This window comes from Scylla paramamosain, chromosome 27, assembly GCF_035594125.1.
Source record: "Scylla paramamosain isolate STU-SP2022 chromosome 27, ASM3559412v1, whole genome shotgun sequence".
Classification (NCBI taxonomy): Eukaryota; Metazoa; Arthropoda; class Malacostraca; order Decapoda; family Portunidae; genus Scylla; species Scylla paramamosain.
Genome location: NC_087177.1, coordinates 3,915,001 through 3,937,500, shown reverse-complemented (window position 1 = coordinate 3,937,500; position 22,500 = coordinate 3,915,001). Strand labels below are relative to the sequence as shown.

The 22,500-nt window shown below is 42.2% G+C and overlaps 1 long non-coding RNA gene across 1 annotated transcript in view; it reads left to right on the top strand.

Moving 5' to 3' along the window:
- Nucleotides 1–22,500, top strand: part of LOC135114451 (uncharacterized) — an 82,346-nt gene that overhangs the window by 19,065 nt on the left and 40,781 nt on the right. The window contains exon 4 of the long non-coding RNA XR_010275506.1: nucleotides 15,554–15,707. This is a non-coding gene — a long non-coding RNA (uncharacterized LOC135114451). The remainder of the gene's footprint in view (nucleotides 1–15,553; nucleotides 15,708–22,500) is intronic.

Sequence of the window (22,500 nt, the reverse complement as noted above, 5' to 3'; positions counted from 1 at the left end):
GTACTTTTCAATAAATTTTGTTGGTAGTCTTGCTATTGGTCGAATGGAGTGGTTAATACTTTTGCACCCAGTGAACCCGTCTCCGCCGAGATGCTGCGGAGTGGCGGCAGTGTTTCCATCACGGGCGGCAGGTCCAGGCACTAACGTCTTTACTCCTTCAGCTTAATACTCGCGCTGAGGTTCGAACTTTCGTAGAGGGGAAAGTCGGTACGCCAAATATTAATGTAATGAAACTTACGAAATTGTCAGCTCCGTCTTGCCTCAGCATCCCTGCCGACTCCAATGAGCCTCCCGCTGCGCTGCTCCGGCTCCGGCTGATTCTGACACTTCGATATCAGAGTTCGTACGTAAATAAAATTCATTCCCTCACGCGTACATGCTCCGCTATACCCTGCAGATATAATAACTCATCTTTCCTGGTAAATCCAGGCGATATATTTGTATTGAAGTGACGCATTTTGATGTAATCTTACGTATTGTGACCATGAACCGCCGGGACCGGGAAAAAAATTGACAGGCCTGACAGACAAGATAAAATATTCGGGCATGATTAACGCAAAGAGTGCAATGCTCCATCAAAGCCGTATTGGAGGCCGGTGTTACACGGTGATCCGGGGTGATTAATAGATTAATACCCCCTTTATCGTTCCTAAAGCGCTGTATATACACGACCGCCGCCAAACGCTCGCACCAAAATATGTTATCGCTGGGTGGGAGACACGCCATCAATCGTTAAATCTGTATGTGCTGCTGTGACGTCATGTTCGCCGTGTGTGTGTGTGTGTGTGTGTGTGTGTGTGTGTGTGTGTGGGCGAAGGGTAAGCGGGGTGACTCTAGTACGTGGATCCGTTTCGTTCGTGTGTATGGTGGATCAGCAAGCCCTTTGTCTGTACCCAGAGAGAGAGAGAGAGAGAGAGAGAGAGAGAGAGAGAGAGAGAGAGAGAGAGAGAGAGAGAGAGAGAGAGAGAGGCCACGGATGGTTGATATCTACTACCTGTAGTAGTTGAAATAGTAACAATGACGACAGAGTAATATCAATAGCTGTAAGAGAATCAGCTCACACACACACAGACACACACACACACACACACACACACACACACACACACACACACACACACACACACACACACAACCCCACCCGAACACAACAAAACTAAAAATAAATAGAAAACAAATCTCTGAATGTGGGGAAGAAGAGTTCGCTGCGCTTCCTCCAACTTTCCATCCCTCCCTTTCCTCTCGCTCTCTCCCTCTCTTCCTCTTTCCTTTCCTCCCGTCCTCCCTCCACTGCCTCCATCCCTCCTCCCTCCGCCCCTGTCCCAACGCGATGGCAATATTTTCACTCTCATATATCTCCCAGGTGGCGGAGGATGGAAAACTGCTTTGAATAAAAATGTAATTTGGAATTTACCGTTCATAGGGAATATGACAGCCATTCTGCGGAAGCCTTACATTAACGGCGCTTGTGTGGCTTGCTAGCAGTGGTAGTCGTGGTGGTGGTGGTAGTGGTAGTAGTTATGGTGAAGTTTATGGTCCAATGTGATTGTGGTGGTGGTGGTAATGGAGGAAAATATGTGGTGGTGATGGTGATATTTCGATGGTATTCTTAGTTGTGGTGGTGGTGAAGGGATTGAAGGGATTGAGTCATGGTGGTGAGACTGATGGCTGGATGGTGTTCTTGGTGGTGGTGGTGGTGTGGTGTGGTGCTGAGGGGTTAGGTCATAGTGGTGGTGGTTTTTGGATGGTGTTCTTGGTGGTGGTGGTGGTGGTACTGTAGTGGCTAGTAGGTGGGTTCTGGTGGAAGGTTATGTAGTGGTGATGCAGGAAGAGAAGGGAGCTCGTGGTGGTGAGCGTAGAAATGATGGAACGCTGATTGTTAGTGGGTTATTTATAGCACACAGACACAGAGAGAGAGAGAGAGAGAGAGAGAGAGAGAGATTCCAGAGGAGTGATGTTGAGAAGCGGCCGCGTTCCGAGGAAGAAAAAAATTAATGGAGTCAAGTCACCAATAAACAATAAAGCAGCAGTAGGAGGGAGAAGTCTGGGAAACGGAGGCGGCGAGAGTTGGGTACGTGAGGGGAAAAGGATGTGAGGAGAGAGAGAATGATTGCGACGCCAGGAAGGGATAGGAAGGGACGGGATGGGATGGGGAGAGGAAGGGAAGGGGACAATATCACCACTGGGCCAGCAGCCACGAGGGAAACCCACGGGTCTCGCTATGAAACTTTAAAAGCTATTCCTCGAGTGTGACGTATGGCGTGGGTCGCGGCTCGTCTGTCACGGTCAGGCGCAGGGCGTGAGCGAGGCGCGTGCTGCAGGACGGGGCGGAAGACGCGGCATAGAACCAGCCAGGGGAATTTTTAAATGTTCACGGAAGGCTGTTCAGTTTGTTTTCCACCATAATTATTCCTTCAGATACTAAAGTTAGGGAAGAGTAATGCAGCAGTAAAGTACTGCACTGGTTATGGGGATCGGCTTACATCCAATAGTTGCCGGGTTCGAATCCACGACCACAAGGGGACTGTTTGCGAGGGTTTCCTTTCACGCTGCAGCCCCAGTTCACTTAGATAAGAATAGGTACGGACGTAAGTCTAGGAATTGTGACCTCGCTGTCTGACAGGAGCGGAAGGCCGGCAATCCTGTTTTCCTTTGTGTGTTTGCAGGGGTGGACTGTGTGCGTGCGTGCGTGCGTGCGTGCGCGAGGGTGGATGATGTGGATTGGTAGTATAGTGGTAGAAGTAGTAGTAGTAGTAGTAGCAGCAACAGCAGTAGTAGCAGTAGCAATATCTTCATTATTACTCAACAAGCTTGTAATTGTGTATAAGTTTCCAACAAGTGTTTCATTCTGGACGATTTGTCATGTCTGGGGAACCTGACTCATTTCTGCCCCCATCCTATACATGTATTTATTCTGTATTCCCTGCATAGTTTTAATTATTCAAGAAAAGACGTACCGGTGTGATGTGTTTAGCATTTCCTGCGAATCCCTAAATTAATTCCGTCACAAGAGGAGACTTATTTTCAGTGTGCGAATCAGTTACCATCATCCCGTTGCATTGGGGCGGGCGAAGGGAGGCAGCAAGGGAAAGCCAACACAGTGGTCTAATCTGGTGCGGGTTTATCGTCCCATGTATTTAGTTCAGCGCTGCGTTACTTGTTACCTTCTTGTTCTCGTCTATTAATTAGTCCAACTAGAGTCCATATTTATTTCGAGAAGATCCTGGTTTGGTCAGATATTTTTAACTGATTTTATTTCTGCCCCTAGAATTAGATACCTAAAAACACTTGGCTCACGTTTTCTGTCAAGGATTTTCATATCACGAGCTTTCGTTGAGGTTATGTCGGGTTATGTGAGGTTATTGCCTCCTTGGTTTTGGTGACTGATTGATTGCTTGACTAACTTGATTGATTGTCTTCGGACGGCATTACTAACTTTTTTTTATTACTTTTTGTCCTTGGCCTTGGCGGTTTTACTGAGCGGTGGAGACCCTCTGGTGGAAATGCATAAGCCTACGAAGTCCGCTGGATCTCAGTTCAAGTCCAGAGGGTGGGTAGACAGCACGCAGCCCATGCAGATGTTCATTCTGCCTCGTGTATCCCTCGAGAGATGAGTGTTTGAGTGAAGCCTGGAGACAACAAACTGTGGTAATCTCGGTATCAAAGTCTGCTTTATGCCCTGAGGGACTCTTATGCGTCACACACTCAAAGAAGACGTAGTTAAATGCTGAGGGACTGTACAGCTTATTACCTGTGTCTTATTTTTGTTTTATTAGTTTCTAGCAATAGAATAAACGTAATTATATATATTTTTTTCCAAGACTAAGGTCTCTTATTTGGAATCACTGTAACCATGACTTTATCCATCACAATGATAACACTAGGGTATATAATTGTTTTGAAAATGTGTGGTGCTAATTATCACAACGCAGCTGCTCACATTTAAGGACGAGTAAACCTGTTTTTGAACGCCGGCACTCACTGATTCATTATTTTGGAAACTTTAAAGTGTCCGCATCTCAGAACTTCGTGCCACTCTTCATACTATTAATCACTTACCTAATTACTTGCTTTTCAGTCGCCGTTTTTGCAATTCACCAACTTATAATTTGTAAAGTTTTCCCCACTAAACTTCACGCGCTACTTTGTCGAGAAAAAAAAAGAAAAAAAAGTGGCGGGGAGGGCGCAACAAAATCATCGGTAGGAGTTGGAGGAGCAGTTGGTGGATAGGAAGGCACAGGGTGGACAGGGAGAGTGGTTGGGACGATTAGGTTAGGGGAGTGAGTGTTGAATGTAATACTGAGATGTCAAAGAAAGGGAGAGAGAAACTAAGTTATTGTGTCCTAACAACGGGGTCATGTGGTGTCAACTGTGGTTACGAGAAAGTGCTGCTTCCCCCACCGAGTGAGTGACGTGAGCGAGAAGCGTGTGGAGGAAGAGGGGCGAGCCAGGATCACGGCGGCAATGTAGAGGAGCTGCGTACTCGTTCACCCCACGTCTTATCAGTATTCCATCGTCGTATGTGACACCTCGCTCCTGATTGCAAGTTGTGTTCCAGCCGCGGTGGTAAACAAAGCTCCTTCGGAGGCTAACGAAGCGGTTCGCCTGGCGGGTGGTTGGCTGCTGGTGTCGCGGCACTGTGGACAAAAGCTGCAGTGACCCGTGGCGGCGAGCTGGTACACGCTGGCCGGGAAGGGGAGGTGGTTAATTGGGAGATTGGTTGTGTACCGCGAGGGTTCACGCTGCACCGGCGGGACTGTAGTGGGTAAACAAGGGGACAGGTGTTCAGACAAGGCTCGCTTTCCCGGAAACACAAGATAGCTACACACGTAGTCTGCTGGTATAGGGAACCGCACCTGTATGTCCCTCAGGCCTGGTGCTGGCGGCTACTTCATGCGAGGAGATAACAGAATGCCTATAGTTTGCTCTCTGTTAGAGGACAGATGTTACACAGTTGTTGTATTTGTTATTTCTAAATGAATATTCATCCTCCGTTGTCAGTAGATATTTGTCTTTAGTCATTAAGACCGTAGACAATTAACTGTGCATCAGTGTGAGACAAGTACACCTGCCTCAGGTGCTTCTTGCTGGGGATAACAATCGTCAGGAGCGCCTCAAAAGCCTTGAACAAAGCACAGAGACAAACACACTTTGATCCTCACGAAGCAGCGGAAATTATGATATCTGCTATATAATGAGATTGTAATATTCACACAACTATTTGCTATTCATAGTGCTACTCAGTCCCAAGCATTGCCAAAGCGTGTCTTGTATCCTTGCGGTATTGTAATAACCCGGCATTCTTTCTCTTGCATCTATTGTCTCACCAACTTGGTGTCAGCCGCCAATCACCAAGTCATCAACGCGGACTGTCTTGTACTTGCAGCACCGCCACTCACCACAAAGGCTGTGCTCTTCTTTGTCAAACTTTTTCCTATAACACTGACGGCCTCCCTTTAATGGGCTTTTTGTCCCCTATCTGGCTCGAATTCCCTCGCTGGCCTTGACGCGTGGCCGTCAGGTGGCTGCGGCTGGCGCCTTGCAGAAAACGTTCATCCATGGTCCAATGACAACAGGCAGAGCGGGAAGCCTCCAAATGGATTTTTATTCAGCAGGGAAAGCAGACTCACCATTCACTGGACTAGCTTTTGCTTCAGTGTTGTTGCATATGTGGTTGTGCGGCTGGATGAGGTGTGGTGACTCCGAGGGGAAGGGAGTATGTAAAAACTATTAATAAATGTCACTGAAATTGTACAAACACAGAACAGTAAATAAATAAACAAGTAAATAGATAAATAAAAGTAGATCATTATAACAATAAAAGTAAAAATAAAAACCAAGAATAAAATAAAACTTGATCGATATACTCGTATACTCGATTACTTTAAAAGGAAAGAAAACGAGGAGTGGTGCAGGTGACAATATACAAGAGCAAGAATGTTTCACTGTACGGTATTTTCTCACCGATCAGTCAAACAATTACTTTTCCATTACATCGATTAGAAATACAAGCTCATGATATTTTTACTTGTAGTTTCTTCATTAATCTATAAATACTTATAATTCTTTTTAAAGATGAGGTGGTGACAGTAAGCAAGAGGTGGTCGAGCAAGGGAGAACAAAAGACGTATGAGATGTATTCTTTACTCATAGTTTTCCATTAATCTGCCAATACTTCTACGTACTTCTAAGAAAAATGTCATGAGGTAATAATAGAAAGGCCGGGATGATCAACAAAAGACACACAAGAAATATTTGACGTGTGTGTATCCGCAGCATGCATCGCGTACCCTCTTGGCGTATTGACCAAGAAAGTGGGGGAATCTTCAAGGTGGACTGCTAATTAAGACAGTAACGGGACGGGGAGAAACACGGTCGTCCATCTCCAAACAGTGTTATGCTCATGGAAGTGAAGCCTGGTGTTGCACGTGTCTCATGAGCCACTTCCAGTAGTCGAGTCCTTAAAAATAGAAAAGGATCTTCTTGGCCTTATTAGTCCCTGGTGGGGTCGGCCGCTCGTGTATGTTGTCGCCAGTAACTTCTGTCCTGTACATCCTCTCTCAAGTGTATTCTCTCAAAAAAAAAATATGAAGGTACAGCGGGAAATATTTGTGTTGTGAAAGACCTGTGTGTGTCTGAGTGTATATGTGTGTTGATGTGAGACCAAACACTTCCTGCCATATAGTCTCCAGGTAACTGATATATTGATACTCTGATATTTTCATCGACTGTTTTATTGATTGATTGATAGACTAATTCATTGATATAAAATGCTAGGATAACCATAGCCATTTTCTTACTTTTCAAACAAAAAAGCATAATGGCTTAAGTATTCCGGTGATCAAATTATGGCTCAACATAAAGATTTACGACGAGAAATCTTAGAAGTATCTCAATAAACCATTAATTAACTTACTGTAGTGGTAACTAAGTAACAATTAAGATAATTAATCGTGATGAATATCCACGCATATAAAGTTCCTGCCAATATTGATGTCACGCATTTCTAAACAATTTGTGTGACAGCGATACCAAATTAAATTAAATGAAAAGGAAATTACTTTAGCTTCTCATGAATGAAAATTAACGAATTATGTGACATCATTACATAATTATTTTAAACTGAAGTTGTGCAGTTTCTTAATGTTGGGCGTCAGAAGCCATTACTTTACCATATTTCAAACTAAAATTACAGGTGTGGGGCTTAAAAATGATAGATAGATAAGCAAATTGATGTAAGGTGCCGCTTATTGATTGTAAAAAAGAGAGTCTACGTATAAAGGTCTGAAGGGGAGTCGAACAGAATGGTAGCGCTGCAGCCTCACCGGGGCACCGCGTTACTGTGAAGGAGGGATGGATGTGACCCGTGCGGGGAAAAGTGCCTCCGACAAAACGTGATGGAAATAGACTTTGTACGGCGAGAAGGAAGGATATTTTTTAATTCGGAAACGCACTGCCTTCCTCTCTTTTTTTAAATCGCAGGACTTGACACGGGAAACGGAGATTGGATTGTCAGGTCACCTCTGCGTAAAGCTGCAGGACTGCTGTGGGTAGTTAGGAATTCTCAGGTGTTTGTGCTGTCGCAATAACGAAGATTATGAAAAAAAGAAAAGGCGTCTTATGTATGTAATGAGCTCTTGATTTGCTCTTTATAACTCAGAACTCTGAATGCCTTGAACATGGTTGTCATAGTGATGAAATATGTTATCAAGTGACTTGTAAAACTTCCCTTGCTGGAAAGATGCTGGAATGATATTATTAGTTAGTTAGGCAGCATCAGGAATTCACCACTGAAGTCTAAATTGGATTATATTAGTATTGTGTGGCATGAAGTGGTTTGTGGAACTTTTCCCTTTTTTGATAAGATAAATGAATAATAATATTAAGAAATAAGTCAACATTAGTTTGTAGTAAACATTCTCCAGGAAACCGTCAATTCAATAGTCTAGGAAATATTTTCGGTTTCATAAGGTTGAAATATATTATGACGTAATTTGCGAATCTCCTCATTTTGAGAGGATGGAGGAAAGCTTAATGTTAATGAACTCAATTCTGCATTAGAAAGTCACCGGAAGACAGCGCGAGGGTCTGCAAGAAGTAGTGCATATTGGGTTGTTGGGAAGGGGTGGGAAGGAAACGTGTCTTCAGGTGTGCCGGAATGCTGGCATGGCAATAGCAACAACGTGCACAAGATGAAGTGATGGAAGAGATGCAGCAGCGGGGTGAAGATGAGGCAGCGAGGTGGAAAGACTCGGTGAGAAGAGAGTTGATGGGATGGAACACTTACGCACATACTTCTCGCAACTCCGTATAAAAAAAATATGAAAAAGAATTGTATCCTGAATCAAGATTTACTTCACACAGGGATGAGTGAAGCTTTTTCCCGAAGATCTGAGTGGGATGGAAAATAAAACGAAACGAATTCCCCCGAAGGTTTAGAACATGTAGAAAAAGAAAAACTGACTGAGAAATGAAATATGAAATGCGTACTCAGTAATCTTTTTCTCTCCTTCCTCTATATATTTTGTTTCGTTTTTAGCCAAGAAAAGGAGTAATACTGTCTGATGTGAGGGAAAGAGGCAGTCGAGAGCCATTAAAGGAAAGGATGAAATTACGTATTTGTATCAAGAGAAAGCAGAGGAAGAGGAGGAGGAGGTTGTGAAGGTTGTGGTAGTTGGTGGAGGTTGTGGTGGTTGCTGGTGGTCGTGGTGGTGGTGGTCAATAAAGAAAGGAACCAAGTCTTCCAAGAATATCAAGGCCTTCACTTAACATACTGATTAAATTACTTCCAATGGGTCCTCCTAATTTATTCATCCATCGGTCTTACTGCATGCCTGTCTCTATCTATCTATCTATCTATCTATCTATCTGGCCAGCCTGTATCTATCTATCTGTATGCGTATGCCTGTTTATCTATCTTGCCTACCTCTGTCTATCTATCTGTCTATGCATATACCTGTCTATCTATCTTGCCTACCTCTGTCTATCTATCTGTCTATGTATATACCTGTCTATCTATCTTGCCTGCCTGTATCTATCTATCTGTCTATGTATATACCTGTCTATGGATCTTGCCTGCCTCTGTATCTATCTGTATGTATTTACTTGTCTGTCTATCTATCTGTCTGTCTATCTACCAAACTTCCTACTGAATAGTATTTATCGACTCACTTTAGTAGTTTTGTCTATCTGTTTGTTAGCCTGTCTGTCGAAAATGCTTTACATATATACGTGGTGTTATGTGTGTGTGTGTGTGTGTGTGTGTGTGTGTCCTCCAGCAATAAGTCATTAAGGAGATGAGCATTGTTAAAAAACAGAAACAGTGAGTAATAAATATTTACTGAGAAATGCTATATCCCTCAACAACTTCGGAAATTAATGTTATTTTTTCCCCTCATAAATAATGATTTTGTTGAACGCGTGCTCTGGTCTACAGGATAAATTCATACCTATGTGATATTATGGTTGTATAAATATAACGTTCAGTGAATGCCATTAATTTTTTTTGTGTGTGTGTATTTTGCTGAGCCTCACTCTAAATGGGACCCGACGACCGGCTATGTAACGGGCGCTGTACCAGTAATACATCTGCTTAGGCTCCAAAATAACAAATTTAAACGTTCACGATGCATGGCGGGCTGAGTGGAGCCTTTACACATACACGCCGTAGTGATGCACAGGGATTTCGGCTGCTGCTTGATTGCTGAAAGGCTGTGTTGGTGTTGACAGTGTCGTACTATTGCTTGCCTCCCGCGCGCCAGCCTCCTCAGGGTCGCCGTCTTCGTCTCCTCGGGTATACCGTTGGAACGTCGCCAAGGTCAACAGTGCGGCGCGTCCCTTCCAGACGTCACTTGAGAATTGGGTTCGCGGTGTTTCCTCCTTTGTGTCTCCTTTGGCGCTCTTCAGCTGAAGGGAGGAATAGGAGGCCTCGCCGCGGGAATTGCCTCGTGCTTGCTTTCCTTGTGCTTAGTTCCAACTACGAGTAGGTATTCGTCTCATATGCGACGCTGAACAACACTCGGGTTTGATCAGCGTGATGTGTGTCGGGAATTTGTCAGTTCTTGGTACTTTGTAATAACTTATTTTCAGTGATTCCTTGATGTATCTTGGAATGTTTGATGACCTGCAGTTATTGTTTTATTGGTACTATGGAAAGAAAACTCACAAGCGAACATAAAGGTTACTAGTGAAAGAGTTTACTCGTATAATACTTTGGCAAATTTAATTCCGTTGGTATCTCGCTACTTCTCTTGAAACAGTTCAAGTCTTTGGAAGGAGAAACCAGAAATAGACAGAGAATTCCAGAGCTTACCACGGAAGGGAATGACAGAGTGAAGATACTGGTAAACTCTTCCATTAGCGAAGCTGGTCGAGTAAGGTTGAAAGCGAGTAAAATGTCTTGTGCAGCGAGGCGATGGGAGAGGAGGATGTTTTGCAGTTAATGTAGCTAGTTCAGAAGAGCAGCAGCCATTGATATATACTGTGCCACAGTGAGAGATTGTAGGTAATCATTTAAAGAAGGAAGGGTTAATGAGGTGAAAAGATTTTGATTTCGCCCTGCCTGCTTAGTGAGTCTCTATGAACTGAATCTCCTCATATGTGAGCTGTAATCCATGCGAGGACGGGTAAGCTCCCTGTATATATATAAGAACAAAAAATGTCGGAGAAGACACAAAACATTCAACTAATGGAAGCCACTTTAGAAGGCTATGAAATGTGATATTTTCATTGGAAATTTAGAAAAGGAGGATACGTAGTTTAGTGACATTCGGGGAAGGGTTAGATGTCTGGAAGGTTGCGTCGAGAAGAAAGTTGAAAAATAGCTTCTGAAGTAAGACCTTCCTTGCCTCATTCAGAAATTGTACAAAAATAAGAAGCTAGGATTCTCTGTGTCATGCGTTTAATTCTTGTTGAGTTGGTTGTCCAGCGAATGTTTTCATAGATGCTCATTTTTGGGAGTTCACCTTGGTTTTAATTGAAATATTTAACTGATATGCAGTCCTAAAAACGGATACCAATAGATTTAGATAATAATACCTAGAGTAACATTCTAGGCTGCTTGGCTAAAAAAAAAAAAGACGACCAGTTTATTTCATCATGTAATTGAGCGTACTTTCAACTTAATGGCGCCACTGCAGGAATGCTGGGCAAGGGGCAACGGTCTTATCACAAGGGCAGGAGGTGAGGCAATTATGTAATACCTCAAATGCGCGATGAGAAAGAACCAGGGAGATGCAGCTTTACTTGGGGTATTGCAACACTCTTTTGGTCATAAACGCAGTATTGTATTATGAAATTGTAGCAAGGCAAGGACGCGGCACCACGCCAGGAAAAAGTTAGAGGATTGATACAATTGTTGTTCCTGGGGCGGGTGGCTGTGTTGTGGTGTTCCGCTTGTGGCAAGTTCCTTCCTGGCTCGTGGTAGTTTCTGGGTGGAAAAAGTTTCTCTCTCTCTCTCTCTCTCTCTCTCTCTCTCTCTCTCTCTCTCTCTCTCTCTCTCTCTCTCTCTCTCTCTCTGTCTCTCTCTCTCTCTCGATCGTAAGCGCCATATGACCTCGTTGTTGCGGCGCAATAATTCAGTCAATTGGTAATGACACTTGTTAGCGTGTGAACAGTAACACCACCAACACCAGCAGAAGCAACAACAATAACAGCTGTAAAAAAAACTACAAGCACCTGATACGTCCTGATAGCGATGGTAATGGCAGCGAAAATGAAGTGTGCCCGAATGATTTAAAATTGTTGATGAAGTGCGAGTGGCAGTAGAGTGTGTGTCCTGTGGCGTTGCTACATGTGATTGTGTTGCTGTCAGTTATGCTGCGCGCCCTTTGTTTTATAATGTCAATTGGTAATATCTAATGAGGAACCAAATTAATCAGACGCTGACAGATTACTCAGACAATAGTGTTCTTTTCTGCAGTGTGCACGAAACATAACGAAATGAATATTGGTCCGGTTCTTATGATATCTCAACAACATTCAGGTCCGTTCACTGATGGATTGGTTTCATATTCACGTTCTGGTATTCCCCTGCTCGGTAATGCAAGTGGCGAAATAATGATGAAGCTCAGTGTGTCAATCAGCTCGGCACTCAGCACTGGCGGTTCCTCGGGTTGTGGACTTGTATATTGTTTGTCCTTTCACTTCTTTGTTGATTCACCTTGGCATCACTTTGGGTCCTCTTCCTTGCAAATGGCTGAAACGAGTCTTGCTTTATACTTGCAAGGCAGGTTTTCCCGGTCCACTGCCGGCAAACTTCCTCAGGACATGAAGGGCAGAGCTCCGAGAAGAATGGTCAATGTGGGAGGAAAATGCAAAGACACGCAGCAACAGTCAAGGTGAAGAGTGCGCCGCATCGTACAGGCCAGGAAGACGAGCGTGTGTTGAATGACGTGATGCTATAAAAAAAATAAAAGCAAGATGGTTACATATCACCCCATGTCACTGAAAGGCTTCATTAACTGCAGATTACATGTCATACTTCATTGTTTTAGTTGCCGAGTTGCAAAGCGTGGAGCAACAGACGATGTAACTGATAGCAATAGCCTGAAAAGACTCGTATTTAGTATCAGTCCTTGACACTAAAATAAAACAAACAAAACAGAATAAAATACGATTAAAAAAAAAAATAGCTAAAACGAGAAAGAGTAAGACGATCTGACCTTGAACCTGGGGAAGAAAAGAAGACGCAAACACATTAAATCCTTCCCTTTAAGATTCTACTTTGCATTCATTGAACTTTAGGCTCAAGAAAAAACACAGATATAAAGGCAACAATTTCCTGGAACCTCTTGACAAGATGCACAGTGAGGCGGTGCTGAGGAGGAAAACAAACCTGGGAAAGTAGGAAATGAAGACTTGGTTTGATCCATCCCCCTCGAAGCGCGCCCTCCGACTAGTAAGTCTCGCACGCGGCCTCCGGTAATACGAGAATGAAAGTGGTAATGAGAGAAGAATGCCCGGTGCTCCCTCAACCCCCGACGGCCGCTTGACGGGGGTAATGGAGCTACTACACAGGCTGTTGCTCCTCCTCCTCCTCCTCCTCCTCCTCCTTTCTCTTATCTTTTCTTTTTTTCCCCTTTCTAGTTGTTGCTGTAGTAGTAGTAGTAGTAGTAGTTTTGTTGTTGTTATTATATATGTTATAGTTAATATCGTCATTCTCTTGCTTTATCTCTTATCTACGTTTCCATGAGACTGGCCAAGGGTACAAAAGTGTAAGAAAACTCAACTTGTACCTTCTCTAAAAAAAAAGTTACAAAATGAGTGAAAAGCTTTTTTCTTTTTTTTTTCTTTTTCGTTCTTTTTCGTTTCTCTCGCTCAGTTTCCTCCTCTTGTCTTTTTTTTCCTCCCTGCCGTCTCCTACACGTGGCGTCCTTGAAATTTTCTAAAGCAAGTTTTTATTTTTATTTTTCCTTTACCATAAGGTGTTCTATTCCTCAGAGAGAGAGAGAGAGAGAGAGAGAGAGAGAGAGAGAGAGAGAGAGAGAGAGAGAGAGAGAGAGAGAGAGAACAGAAAAATAACACCATATTGGCTTTACAAAAAAATATATATATATTTCCACTAGTTATTTGAAGATCTGTTGAGTCAGCGCTTTTGTGTGTGTGTGTGTGTGTGTGTGTGCGCGTGGCTTGTCGCGTATTGGGGACAGTGTACCTGCCTTTATATTCTGTTTTCCAAGCCATCCAAGTGGCGGTGAGGGGAGTGATTAATCCTTTCATTGGAAATATTGGTTGAGGGACAATTTATCAGCTGTCCTGGTCCTTCCTTACACCACCACCATTACTACTCTCTCTCTCTCTCTCTCTCTCTCTCTCTCTCTCTCTCTCTCTCTCTCTCTCTCTCTCTCTCTCTCTCTCTCTCTCTCTCTCTCCTCTCTCTCTTTCCCATTACTCTCCTTTTCTCGCTATCCAAGGTCACGACTTTTCCTCCTCCTCCTCCTCCTCCTCCTCCTCTTGTTCTTTTTGTTCTTGTTCTTGTTCTTGTTTTTTTCTCTATCCTTATCCCTTTCCTTCCTCTACCCCTTTCCTTCCCTTCCCTTTTCATGACATGTCCTTCTCTTCCCCTCTCTTCCTGCCTCAACTATTTCCCTCTCTCTCCCTCCTCCTCCCACACTCCCTTCTCTGTGTCCCTCGTGAATGTGGCCGGAACTGATGTGTTTTCGCGGGAATCTGTTATGAAATGGTGTCGGGCGGGAGTGCTGGGAGATGGGGGATGGTGGAGGGGAGTACAGGAGGCAGGAAGGAACGGAAAGGAGGATGGGGGAGGAGAAAAAAAAAAGTGAGGACGTGGACGAAAGAAACGATGAAAAAAGTGAAAGGAGAAGTGAAAGAAAGTGAGCGAGGAAGCGAGGGAGAGAATTTTTTCAAACTGTTTTACGCACCTTAGACTTGTTCCACAGATTTCTATGGTATTTTAGTTTACTAGTTGGGTGTGGCAGGTGAATCTTTACCGCTCGGAAATCTGGCTCCACGGATACTGAATGGCTTGGTCAGATTACTAAAAGGTTTTGTCGTACGCCTTACAAATGAATGAAGTGTAATGAGGTCGTTTGCGCAGTGCCAGTGAGGCCAGTTTCCCGCGTGGCAGTATGCATTTCTTGACCATCAGGGGGCGTACATTCTAGAATACTGCAAAAGTCTATGGGGAACCTACAGACGGACAGTTTTCCCTCGTTCTGTATCATTAGTTCATCTGTGGCGCGGAAAAGATGCTAGTGTTCTTGCTGTCATTTATCTGTATGTTCTCTATAAAACTGCAGGCGAACCATGATAAAAAAGAAAAAAAGATATGCTCATGTGAAGACACGACATATTGACAATGACACAGTGACACTCTCCTTCACTGTGATTTTACCGTACAGGAAAAAAAAAAAAAGTCCGTGTGAAGGGAGCCTTGTGTGTAAGATGATTACTTGTAACACGAAGAACAGAGTTGGAAAGAAACTTGGGTGGAGTAATTAAGTTGCTTTTTATGTTACTTTCTTAGTCGTGAATAAGGCGTCGGGAGAAAATTAATTGGACAGCAAGAAAAAGAGGATAGTTGAGATGACCGGCAGTTAACAGTTTACTTCTCTGCGTGGGAAGGGACGGCGGGTGTGTACTGTAGTGTGTCTCTGTTCTTAGGTCGTGGACAGAGAGGGAGAAGGAAAAGACAGATTCCTTCTTGTCTATGAGTTTATTGAATGGGAGCATATCATCTTGAGTGTAGTGGAAGGGGAACACTTGTAACGAAGAGAAAATAAAAATATATTACTTTACCTTTTGTGAAAGATAAATATAAGAATATTGTTTGTGTGAGTGTAGTAAAGGATGAATGTATATATACTAGATGTGCCTCAGAGCTGATTCAGTAAGGAAATACACACACACACACACACACACACACACACACACACACACACGATGCCACAATTCCGTGTGCACTATTGACAAACGTGTTCTGTTTCCTAATTCTCGTGGTTCTCAACAACAAAGAACACGTAAGACTACATTGTGCTTCACTCGTTGTTTGTGAGTTGCCCGCTTGTGTCTAATGTGGGCAATCGACTTTCAGAGGAGCCAGCATCTCCAGGAGGAGGTAATGCTGCTGCATCGCTCGCCAAAGGCAGTCCCTCGGGATCAATTTGCAGTGAGGATCGTGTTTCTCGCGAGGTGAACAGATTGCGGCCAGTGAGGCGGTGCGGGCGTCTGGGGCAGCGGGAACTCAGGTTGGTTTGCTCTTTGTTGCGTTTTGAAAGAGTGTTATTGTGCTTCTCTTATGCTGCGCGATAATCGGATAACATTATCTGTGTGGCTTCTTTAGACATACGATATTTTTTTTCGCTGTTACTGAAATATACATCAATATTTGCAAGCACTTTGTTCCAAGTAAATCTTGATGTTTGTTCGTTCGTCCTCCGGTGGCTCAAAGGTAGAATCCTCGAATGACAGATGTAATGTCACATCTGTAATGTAATCTGCTCCTGAAACCTTCGAACCATGTTATAAAAGAAGGATTTCCCGTGTTTATTCGATGCCACCGGAACCAAGCCGGTGAATACGTACCTCAAAGAATGCACAACTTTTTAACACATAACTGCTAATTTTTTAACTCTATCATTCACTGAGCTTTTTTTTTCTTACTGATCCAACTCAGTTGCTTAAAAAATGCTCCCTCGCGTCCAAATGCTTCCTGCTGCTGTTATTTCAGATCGTTACTTTTTACCCCTCATGGTGTGGCTTTCTAATGACCGGGATGAGTTACAAGCAAACTGATTTTCATAAAGTGATTCTTTTAAGAAACTTTTATTTCCTTAGTATGTCAAATGAACAGCAGAGGTTTCCAGCTCTTAGGTGCAAGCTAAGTTGAGCAAAGGCTAAAAAAAAAAAAAAATAGATAAATAAAAAAATAATAAAATAAGATAAATAAATAAATGCTTAAAGACGAGTAAAAAAAGATTCAGTTGGATTAGCTAACTGGCATTCTGTAGGAGCTCTGCTGATAATTGTCCAGTCTTTTGAAAAAAAAAAAAAAAAAAAAAAAAAAAAAAAATAATATATATATATATATATATATATATATATATATATATATATATATATATATATATATATATATATATATATATATATATATATATATATATATATATATATATATATATATATATATATATATATATATATATATATATATATATATATATATGGACCAATGACTCTTCGAACCGTCGTTCTACCAACTTGAGTCTCGCCACCGAAGCTCCACTACGGTCCGTAGCTCGAGCACTCTCGTCACCCTGGCTAACCAATCGGCGACGGATAGAGGTGAGCTGCTGGGGCGTGCTGCCAAACGAGACAGGGTTCACCTCACAGCCAGCGCAACCACACCCATTTTCTTCTACATAAGTTTGAGTTGTCTTTGCTGCTAAGTAAACTGCATCATATTTGCCTTCGTGTATATATATATATATATATATATATATATATATATATATATATATATATATATATATATATATATATATATATATATATATATATATATATATATATATATATATATATATATATATATATATATATATATATATATATAATGAATACACTCATCAGGACAAACTACTGGCATTGGAAATGATCCAGTTGATGGTTTGTGAGTTATTTATCATATCTTTTATAGCATTCTCTCTCTCTCTCTCTAAAAAAAAAAAAAAACAGCAAGCTGCGAGTTATTAGGGCCTGCTCATGGCAGTCCCTGTGAAATGTCATGATCTGAGTGAGGATCGAACTCAAGACCTTGAGACTGGGACGCGCTGCCTGCTACTCCATCAAGGCCGATATCTTTCGTTACCTCTATTGGTTCAGTGACATTAAAAGGTAAGGTTGAGAAGTTTCTGATTTGCACTTTTCATTGATTCACCTTTGGTTAACTAAATGTGTCTGTGAAATTGTTGCGCGAAAAGATCTGCTTACTTTGGGTACAGGATCAGTCGTGTGCTCGCTGACCTACTGAGGGTCTGCAGTGCCCTGTGTATCAAATGGTGAGGAACTGAACAGAAGGCCGCAGATTTGGTAAAGGATGATTTTACCACACAATCATCAACAAAGCAAAAAAAAAAAAAAAAAGGGCGGGTGGAAGTTACTGGCGTTTTGAAAGAATTGACGACAAAAAAAGCGCATAAACAATCAGCAAAAAAAAAAAAAAGAAAACGCACAAAAAAAAAAAAAAAGGTTATTGGCGGTTTGCATTTCTCCCTCACTGGCGAGGCTCATCAGTTAGGTACTACAAGAGTCTGACGGGGATCGATTGTCGGCTTTTTTTCTTTTTTTTTTTTTCTTTAAGCTCTTCATTTATAGTGCAGCCACTTCATCCATAATGCACGACAAAGGCTCCAAACTCACCGCACCGGGAATATTGCCTGTGAAGAAAATGTTAGATGGCTCAGTTTGATTAGTGTTTGATCATTTCCCTCCTCTGAAGTATACTCGTATTTGGGTACTTTACCGGCAATTATTGTTATTATTTTAATGGTTTGTCCTTTAATTTAATCGTTAAATGGTGTGGTGGCATGTTTGGGAACTGGCTGAGGTGTGTACGTGGTGGTGCTGCTGGTCTGCCTCTCGCTTCTTCCAAGATCATCATAAATTTCATTAGTTCAAATCAGCCTTCCTTTTCTGAATACCTGATTCGGCACACGCACAAAAATCCCAAAAATCCCAGCAGAAATAATTACTTGGTTCGTTCGTTCTTTCTATTAGTCGTTGCTATGATTTTACTTCCATAAAAGTTCCTTTTATTTCTACGCGGCATTTTTTTTTTTTTTGTAAGTCAGACGTTTAGTTTTATCACCAAATATTCCAGTGATCTCTACTTTTGCAAGTGTAGACGTGGCAAATTGCTGAGCGTCTGCGACGTTTTCAGCTGTTTTAGTTTGGTAATCCTGGAGAGTGTGTAGCGTAGTTCTCAAATGTTTTGAATAATTTACACTCGCCAAGCTACATCGTCATCTGGCTCTTTGCATCTTCCTTGGATTGCACTGACGTCTTGATTACTTGATGATACATTGGAAGTCTTTCACTCGAGCCTTTATTGGTAATTTATCACGTCTTCAGCCTGATATTTTACTAGAAAAGATCACCCAGAAGCTTCCTAAGTTCATTTGCTTTGGTTGCAGTTCTTGGCTTCCACAGCTGTAAAAAAAACAAAATAGATTTGGTGTAGTGCATTTTTTTTTTTCTTTTGCTGTGTTTTATCCTCTACTTTGTTTTTATCTTTGGGTCTGACCACCACATCCCAATTCTTCATGTTTTCCGTCTGAATTTTGTTGGGCGTCGCTAGGAGACCAGTATTTATTTCCTGTGGGGATTTTTATTATTTGATGTTGACTCGAGTCTTGGATCGTTGTTGAGTTGTTGAAGATTGCTGTTGTGAAGTTCTCGTCTTTGTTAATTCTTAAGGGACTTCAATACTTTAAGTTGAGAGAGCAAGATTGCTTTACGAATATCGGTATAGTTTATTTAGTTCCTTTTTATTCTAATATTGGATATATGTATCCTCTTACTACTACATTCGGTGTCATCTGCCTTACACTTTCACTTCCAAGATCCATTTCTAGTCGAGAATGATTTTTTTATTCCCAGATTTTCTTTTATATTCGTTTCCAAAGTCTTTTGCCTCAGCGTTGTATTTTCTTCTCGCGTTAGGTGGCTGCGCTGTCACTCTCCCCTCTCCCCTTGTTAACATCGGGGACTGGAAGCTTTGCCCTTTTTCCTCCCTCAAATTCCTTGTTGAATAGTTACCTGAATCAGCTCCGGCACCTCCCAACATCCGCCTTACAAGCTCACCACCTCTGTTGCTCTCTCCATCACTCTTCCTCCTCCTCCTCCTCCTCCTTCTTCTTCCTCCTCCTCCTCCTCCTCCTCCTTGTCCCCCCTCCTGCTTCTCCTCCTCCTCCTCCTTACCTTTACCTGCTTCTCGTTTGTCGCAGGGAAGGGTGGGCGGGGATGAGTCTTGTCCCACTTCCTCTCCTTCTCTGCTACACGGGGTTTACCTGCGCCAGGAGTTCAAAGGAGATCCTTGATATAGACACAAAAATCACCTGGTATCTGATTTTTTCCTGTATATCATTCTCTTTCAGTCTCTCCATTGCTTGCTGTGTATTCTTTTATATTCCTTTATATTCATCACTTATCCTCTTCCTTGACTTGCTCTTCCTTTTCCTCTTTCTCTTCATCTTCCTCTTTATTCTTTTGAGTTAGCCTCAGTTTTGTGTTTTCTTCCTTTTCTTCCTCCTCCTCATCCTGTATATTTTATTTATTTCTGTGTATGTATTCTCCTGTTCGTCTTTTCCTTCTTTTTATCACCTCTGTACAGTATATTACTATCATCCTTCTCCTTTTCTTCTCTTTCTCTTTCTCTTCCTCCATCTCTTCCTTACTCGTCTCCTATTGTATTCCTACGTATCCTCATTTTCCTTTTTCTCTTCGTCTACATCCTTTTTCTCCTCCTTTTCCAGCCTCTCAGTTTCAGGTGTTGCTGTTGCGTACTGTAACAAGCCGACAGGGGAAATATTGGGACGGAGAACGCTAAGTGAATTTATGAATCGGATGGATTGATATCTCGAGGCTATTGGCATACCTCGCGTTATAATTCATCGAAACATTTTGGTAACGGGAGCACGTCAGTTAACGTATTCTCGATATATCGACGCACCGACATTTTCTTCTCTCGTGTTCTTTCATACATACATATATTTCTTTAGTCCTGATGGATCACACAAAGATCGTGGCCAAACTTGGAATTGGGTTAGGTTATGTGAGGCGGTCTGTCTGTCTGGCTGGCTGGTCTTTTATATTTAGTTATTTTGGTCTGTTTCTGCTTATCTCTCTATATATACTAATCAACGAGTCAGTAAGTCAATCTATATATGTTTATTTATCTATTTATCTATCTATCTGTCTGTATATATGTCCGTCTGTCTGTCTATCTATCTGTCTGTTTGTCTATGTCTGTATGCCTGTCTGTCTATCTGTTTATTTATCTATCTACCAGTCCGTTCATCTATCTGTCTGTCTGTCTATCTCTCTTTGTCTGTCTTTTCATATACCTTGCTACCTACTTACCTACTTACTATATATGTATATATGTATGTATGTATGTATGTATGTATCTGTAACCAACATCTACCTAAATTTTGCTGGAGTGGCTGATGTTCATGTAATTGTGTTTGGCTAGCATCGTCTTTCTTTAAAGCTTATATACCGAGTGAGGGTTGTATATCCGCTCTCCCTAGTACATGTTTTCTCTCTCTTTCTTTATGTGCAGTTAATGTTCTGGAAGGAGGGGTGGTCAGGTAGAAACCTCGCTTCTCTCTCTCTCTCTCTCTCTCTCTCTCTCTCTCTCTCTCTCTCTCTCTCTCTCTCTCTCTCTCTCTCTCTCTCTCTCTCTCTCTCTCTCTCTCTCTCATTTTCCATCAATAGCAACAACATCATCATCATCATCGCCTAGTTGTTGTTTGTTATTGTTGTTGTTGTTCCTCTTGTTCTTGTTCTTCTTGTTCTTGTTTTTGTTCTTGTTCTTTTCTTCTCATCCTCTTTTTACTCTTCTTCCTCCGTCTTCCTCATCTCTCTCCTCTTCCTTCACCTCGCCTCCTCCTTGGCAGTGCACCTGGGCGGCGTCGTCAATGCATCACCTGTGGTCTTGTCAGCGTCATTGCGTCATTCAGCGAGGCAGGTAATAGGCTGCCTCTCCTTACCTGTCCAGCCTGTCCACTAAATCCAACACCCCGGAAAGTCATACTATATCCTGTGCAGTCTTCTCTATTTCTTTACAGCATCCGGTCAACTTCTTCCCTTTAAAAGAGAAGAAAATGATTGAGGATTGTGAGAAATATAAGGTTTTTTTTTCTCTATCACGTGAGGTTCTATTGGCTTCCGGGCTTCTCTTGTTCTTTCTGTACTTTATGGACGTATTAAAGGTGTATTTTAGCCCTGTGTTCAAGTACAGACTTGGGTTTGCTCATCAATAAGGTAGTGGAATGAATGAGTGACGGTCACCCTGGCGATCAGTCACATGTCGTGGAATAACACTGTACCGTTCGGTGAGGAATTGTACTGGGTCAATACCTTTACACACACACACACATACACGCAGTACAGTACCCTAAAAAGTAATACTTCACTTAAATGAATTCATATTTTAGCAACAAAAGAATTCAGTTAAAAATTCAGGGCTATTAAGTCCACAAATTCAAAGCAACGCATACCTACATGGAAGGAATGTGTGTGTGTGTGTGTGTGTGTGTGTGTGTGTGTGTGTGTGTGTGTGTGTGTGTGTGTGTGTGTGTGTGTGTGTGTGTGTGTGTCTGCTAAAACTTACTGACGAAGCACTAGTAACAACACTAGCAGCAGAGGCAGCAGCACCAGCAGCAGTACACTGGACTTGTAAACTTTTTTTTATTTTGCATGCCTTTGTCTGTGTCGCTGCTTTGCCTCTTGGCCTCGTCCCTGAACTCTTTTTGGGTTCTGCTCCCTCCGACATGCCATCACTTGTCCCCTTCCCCGCGTCAACACACACACACACACACACACACACACACACACACACACACACACACACACACACACACACATACACATACCATTCTCTCTCTCTCTCTCTCTCTCTCTCTCTCTCTCTCTCTCTCTCTCTCTCTCTCTCTCTGTATGTATTGCACTAAGCCCAGCGATACAATTCATTACAATTCCTCATTTCTGATTCAGACAAATGAGATTCCCGGCTAATGTTCAGATTCTACAACTACCTCTTTTTTTTTTTTTTTGTTTTCTTTTTGTTTTCTTTTTTTTTTTTTTACTGGGTGATATTTTAACTTGCTCGCCAGGGGGCAGAAAGTCGCTTGGACGTTTCGATTTCTAGCCACCCAAAGAAAGGTGAATTAATTATTTTTTATTCGTAACCAATGTCAGTTTAGCGACAGCATGTTGAACCACTAGAGTTTAGGATCAATTATCGCACTTAAG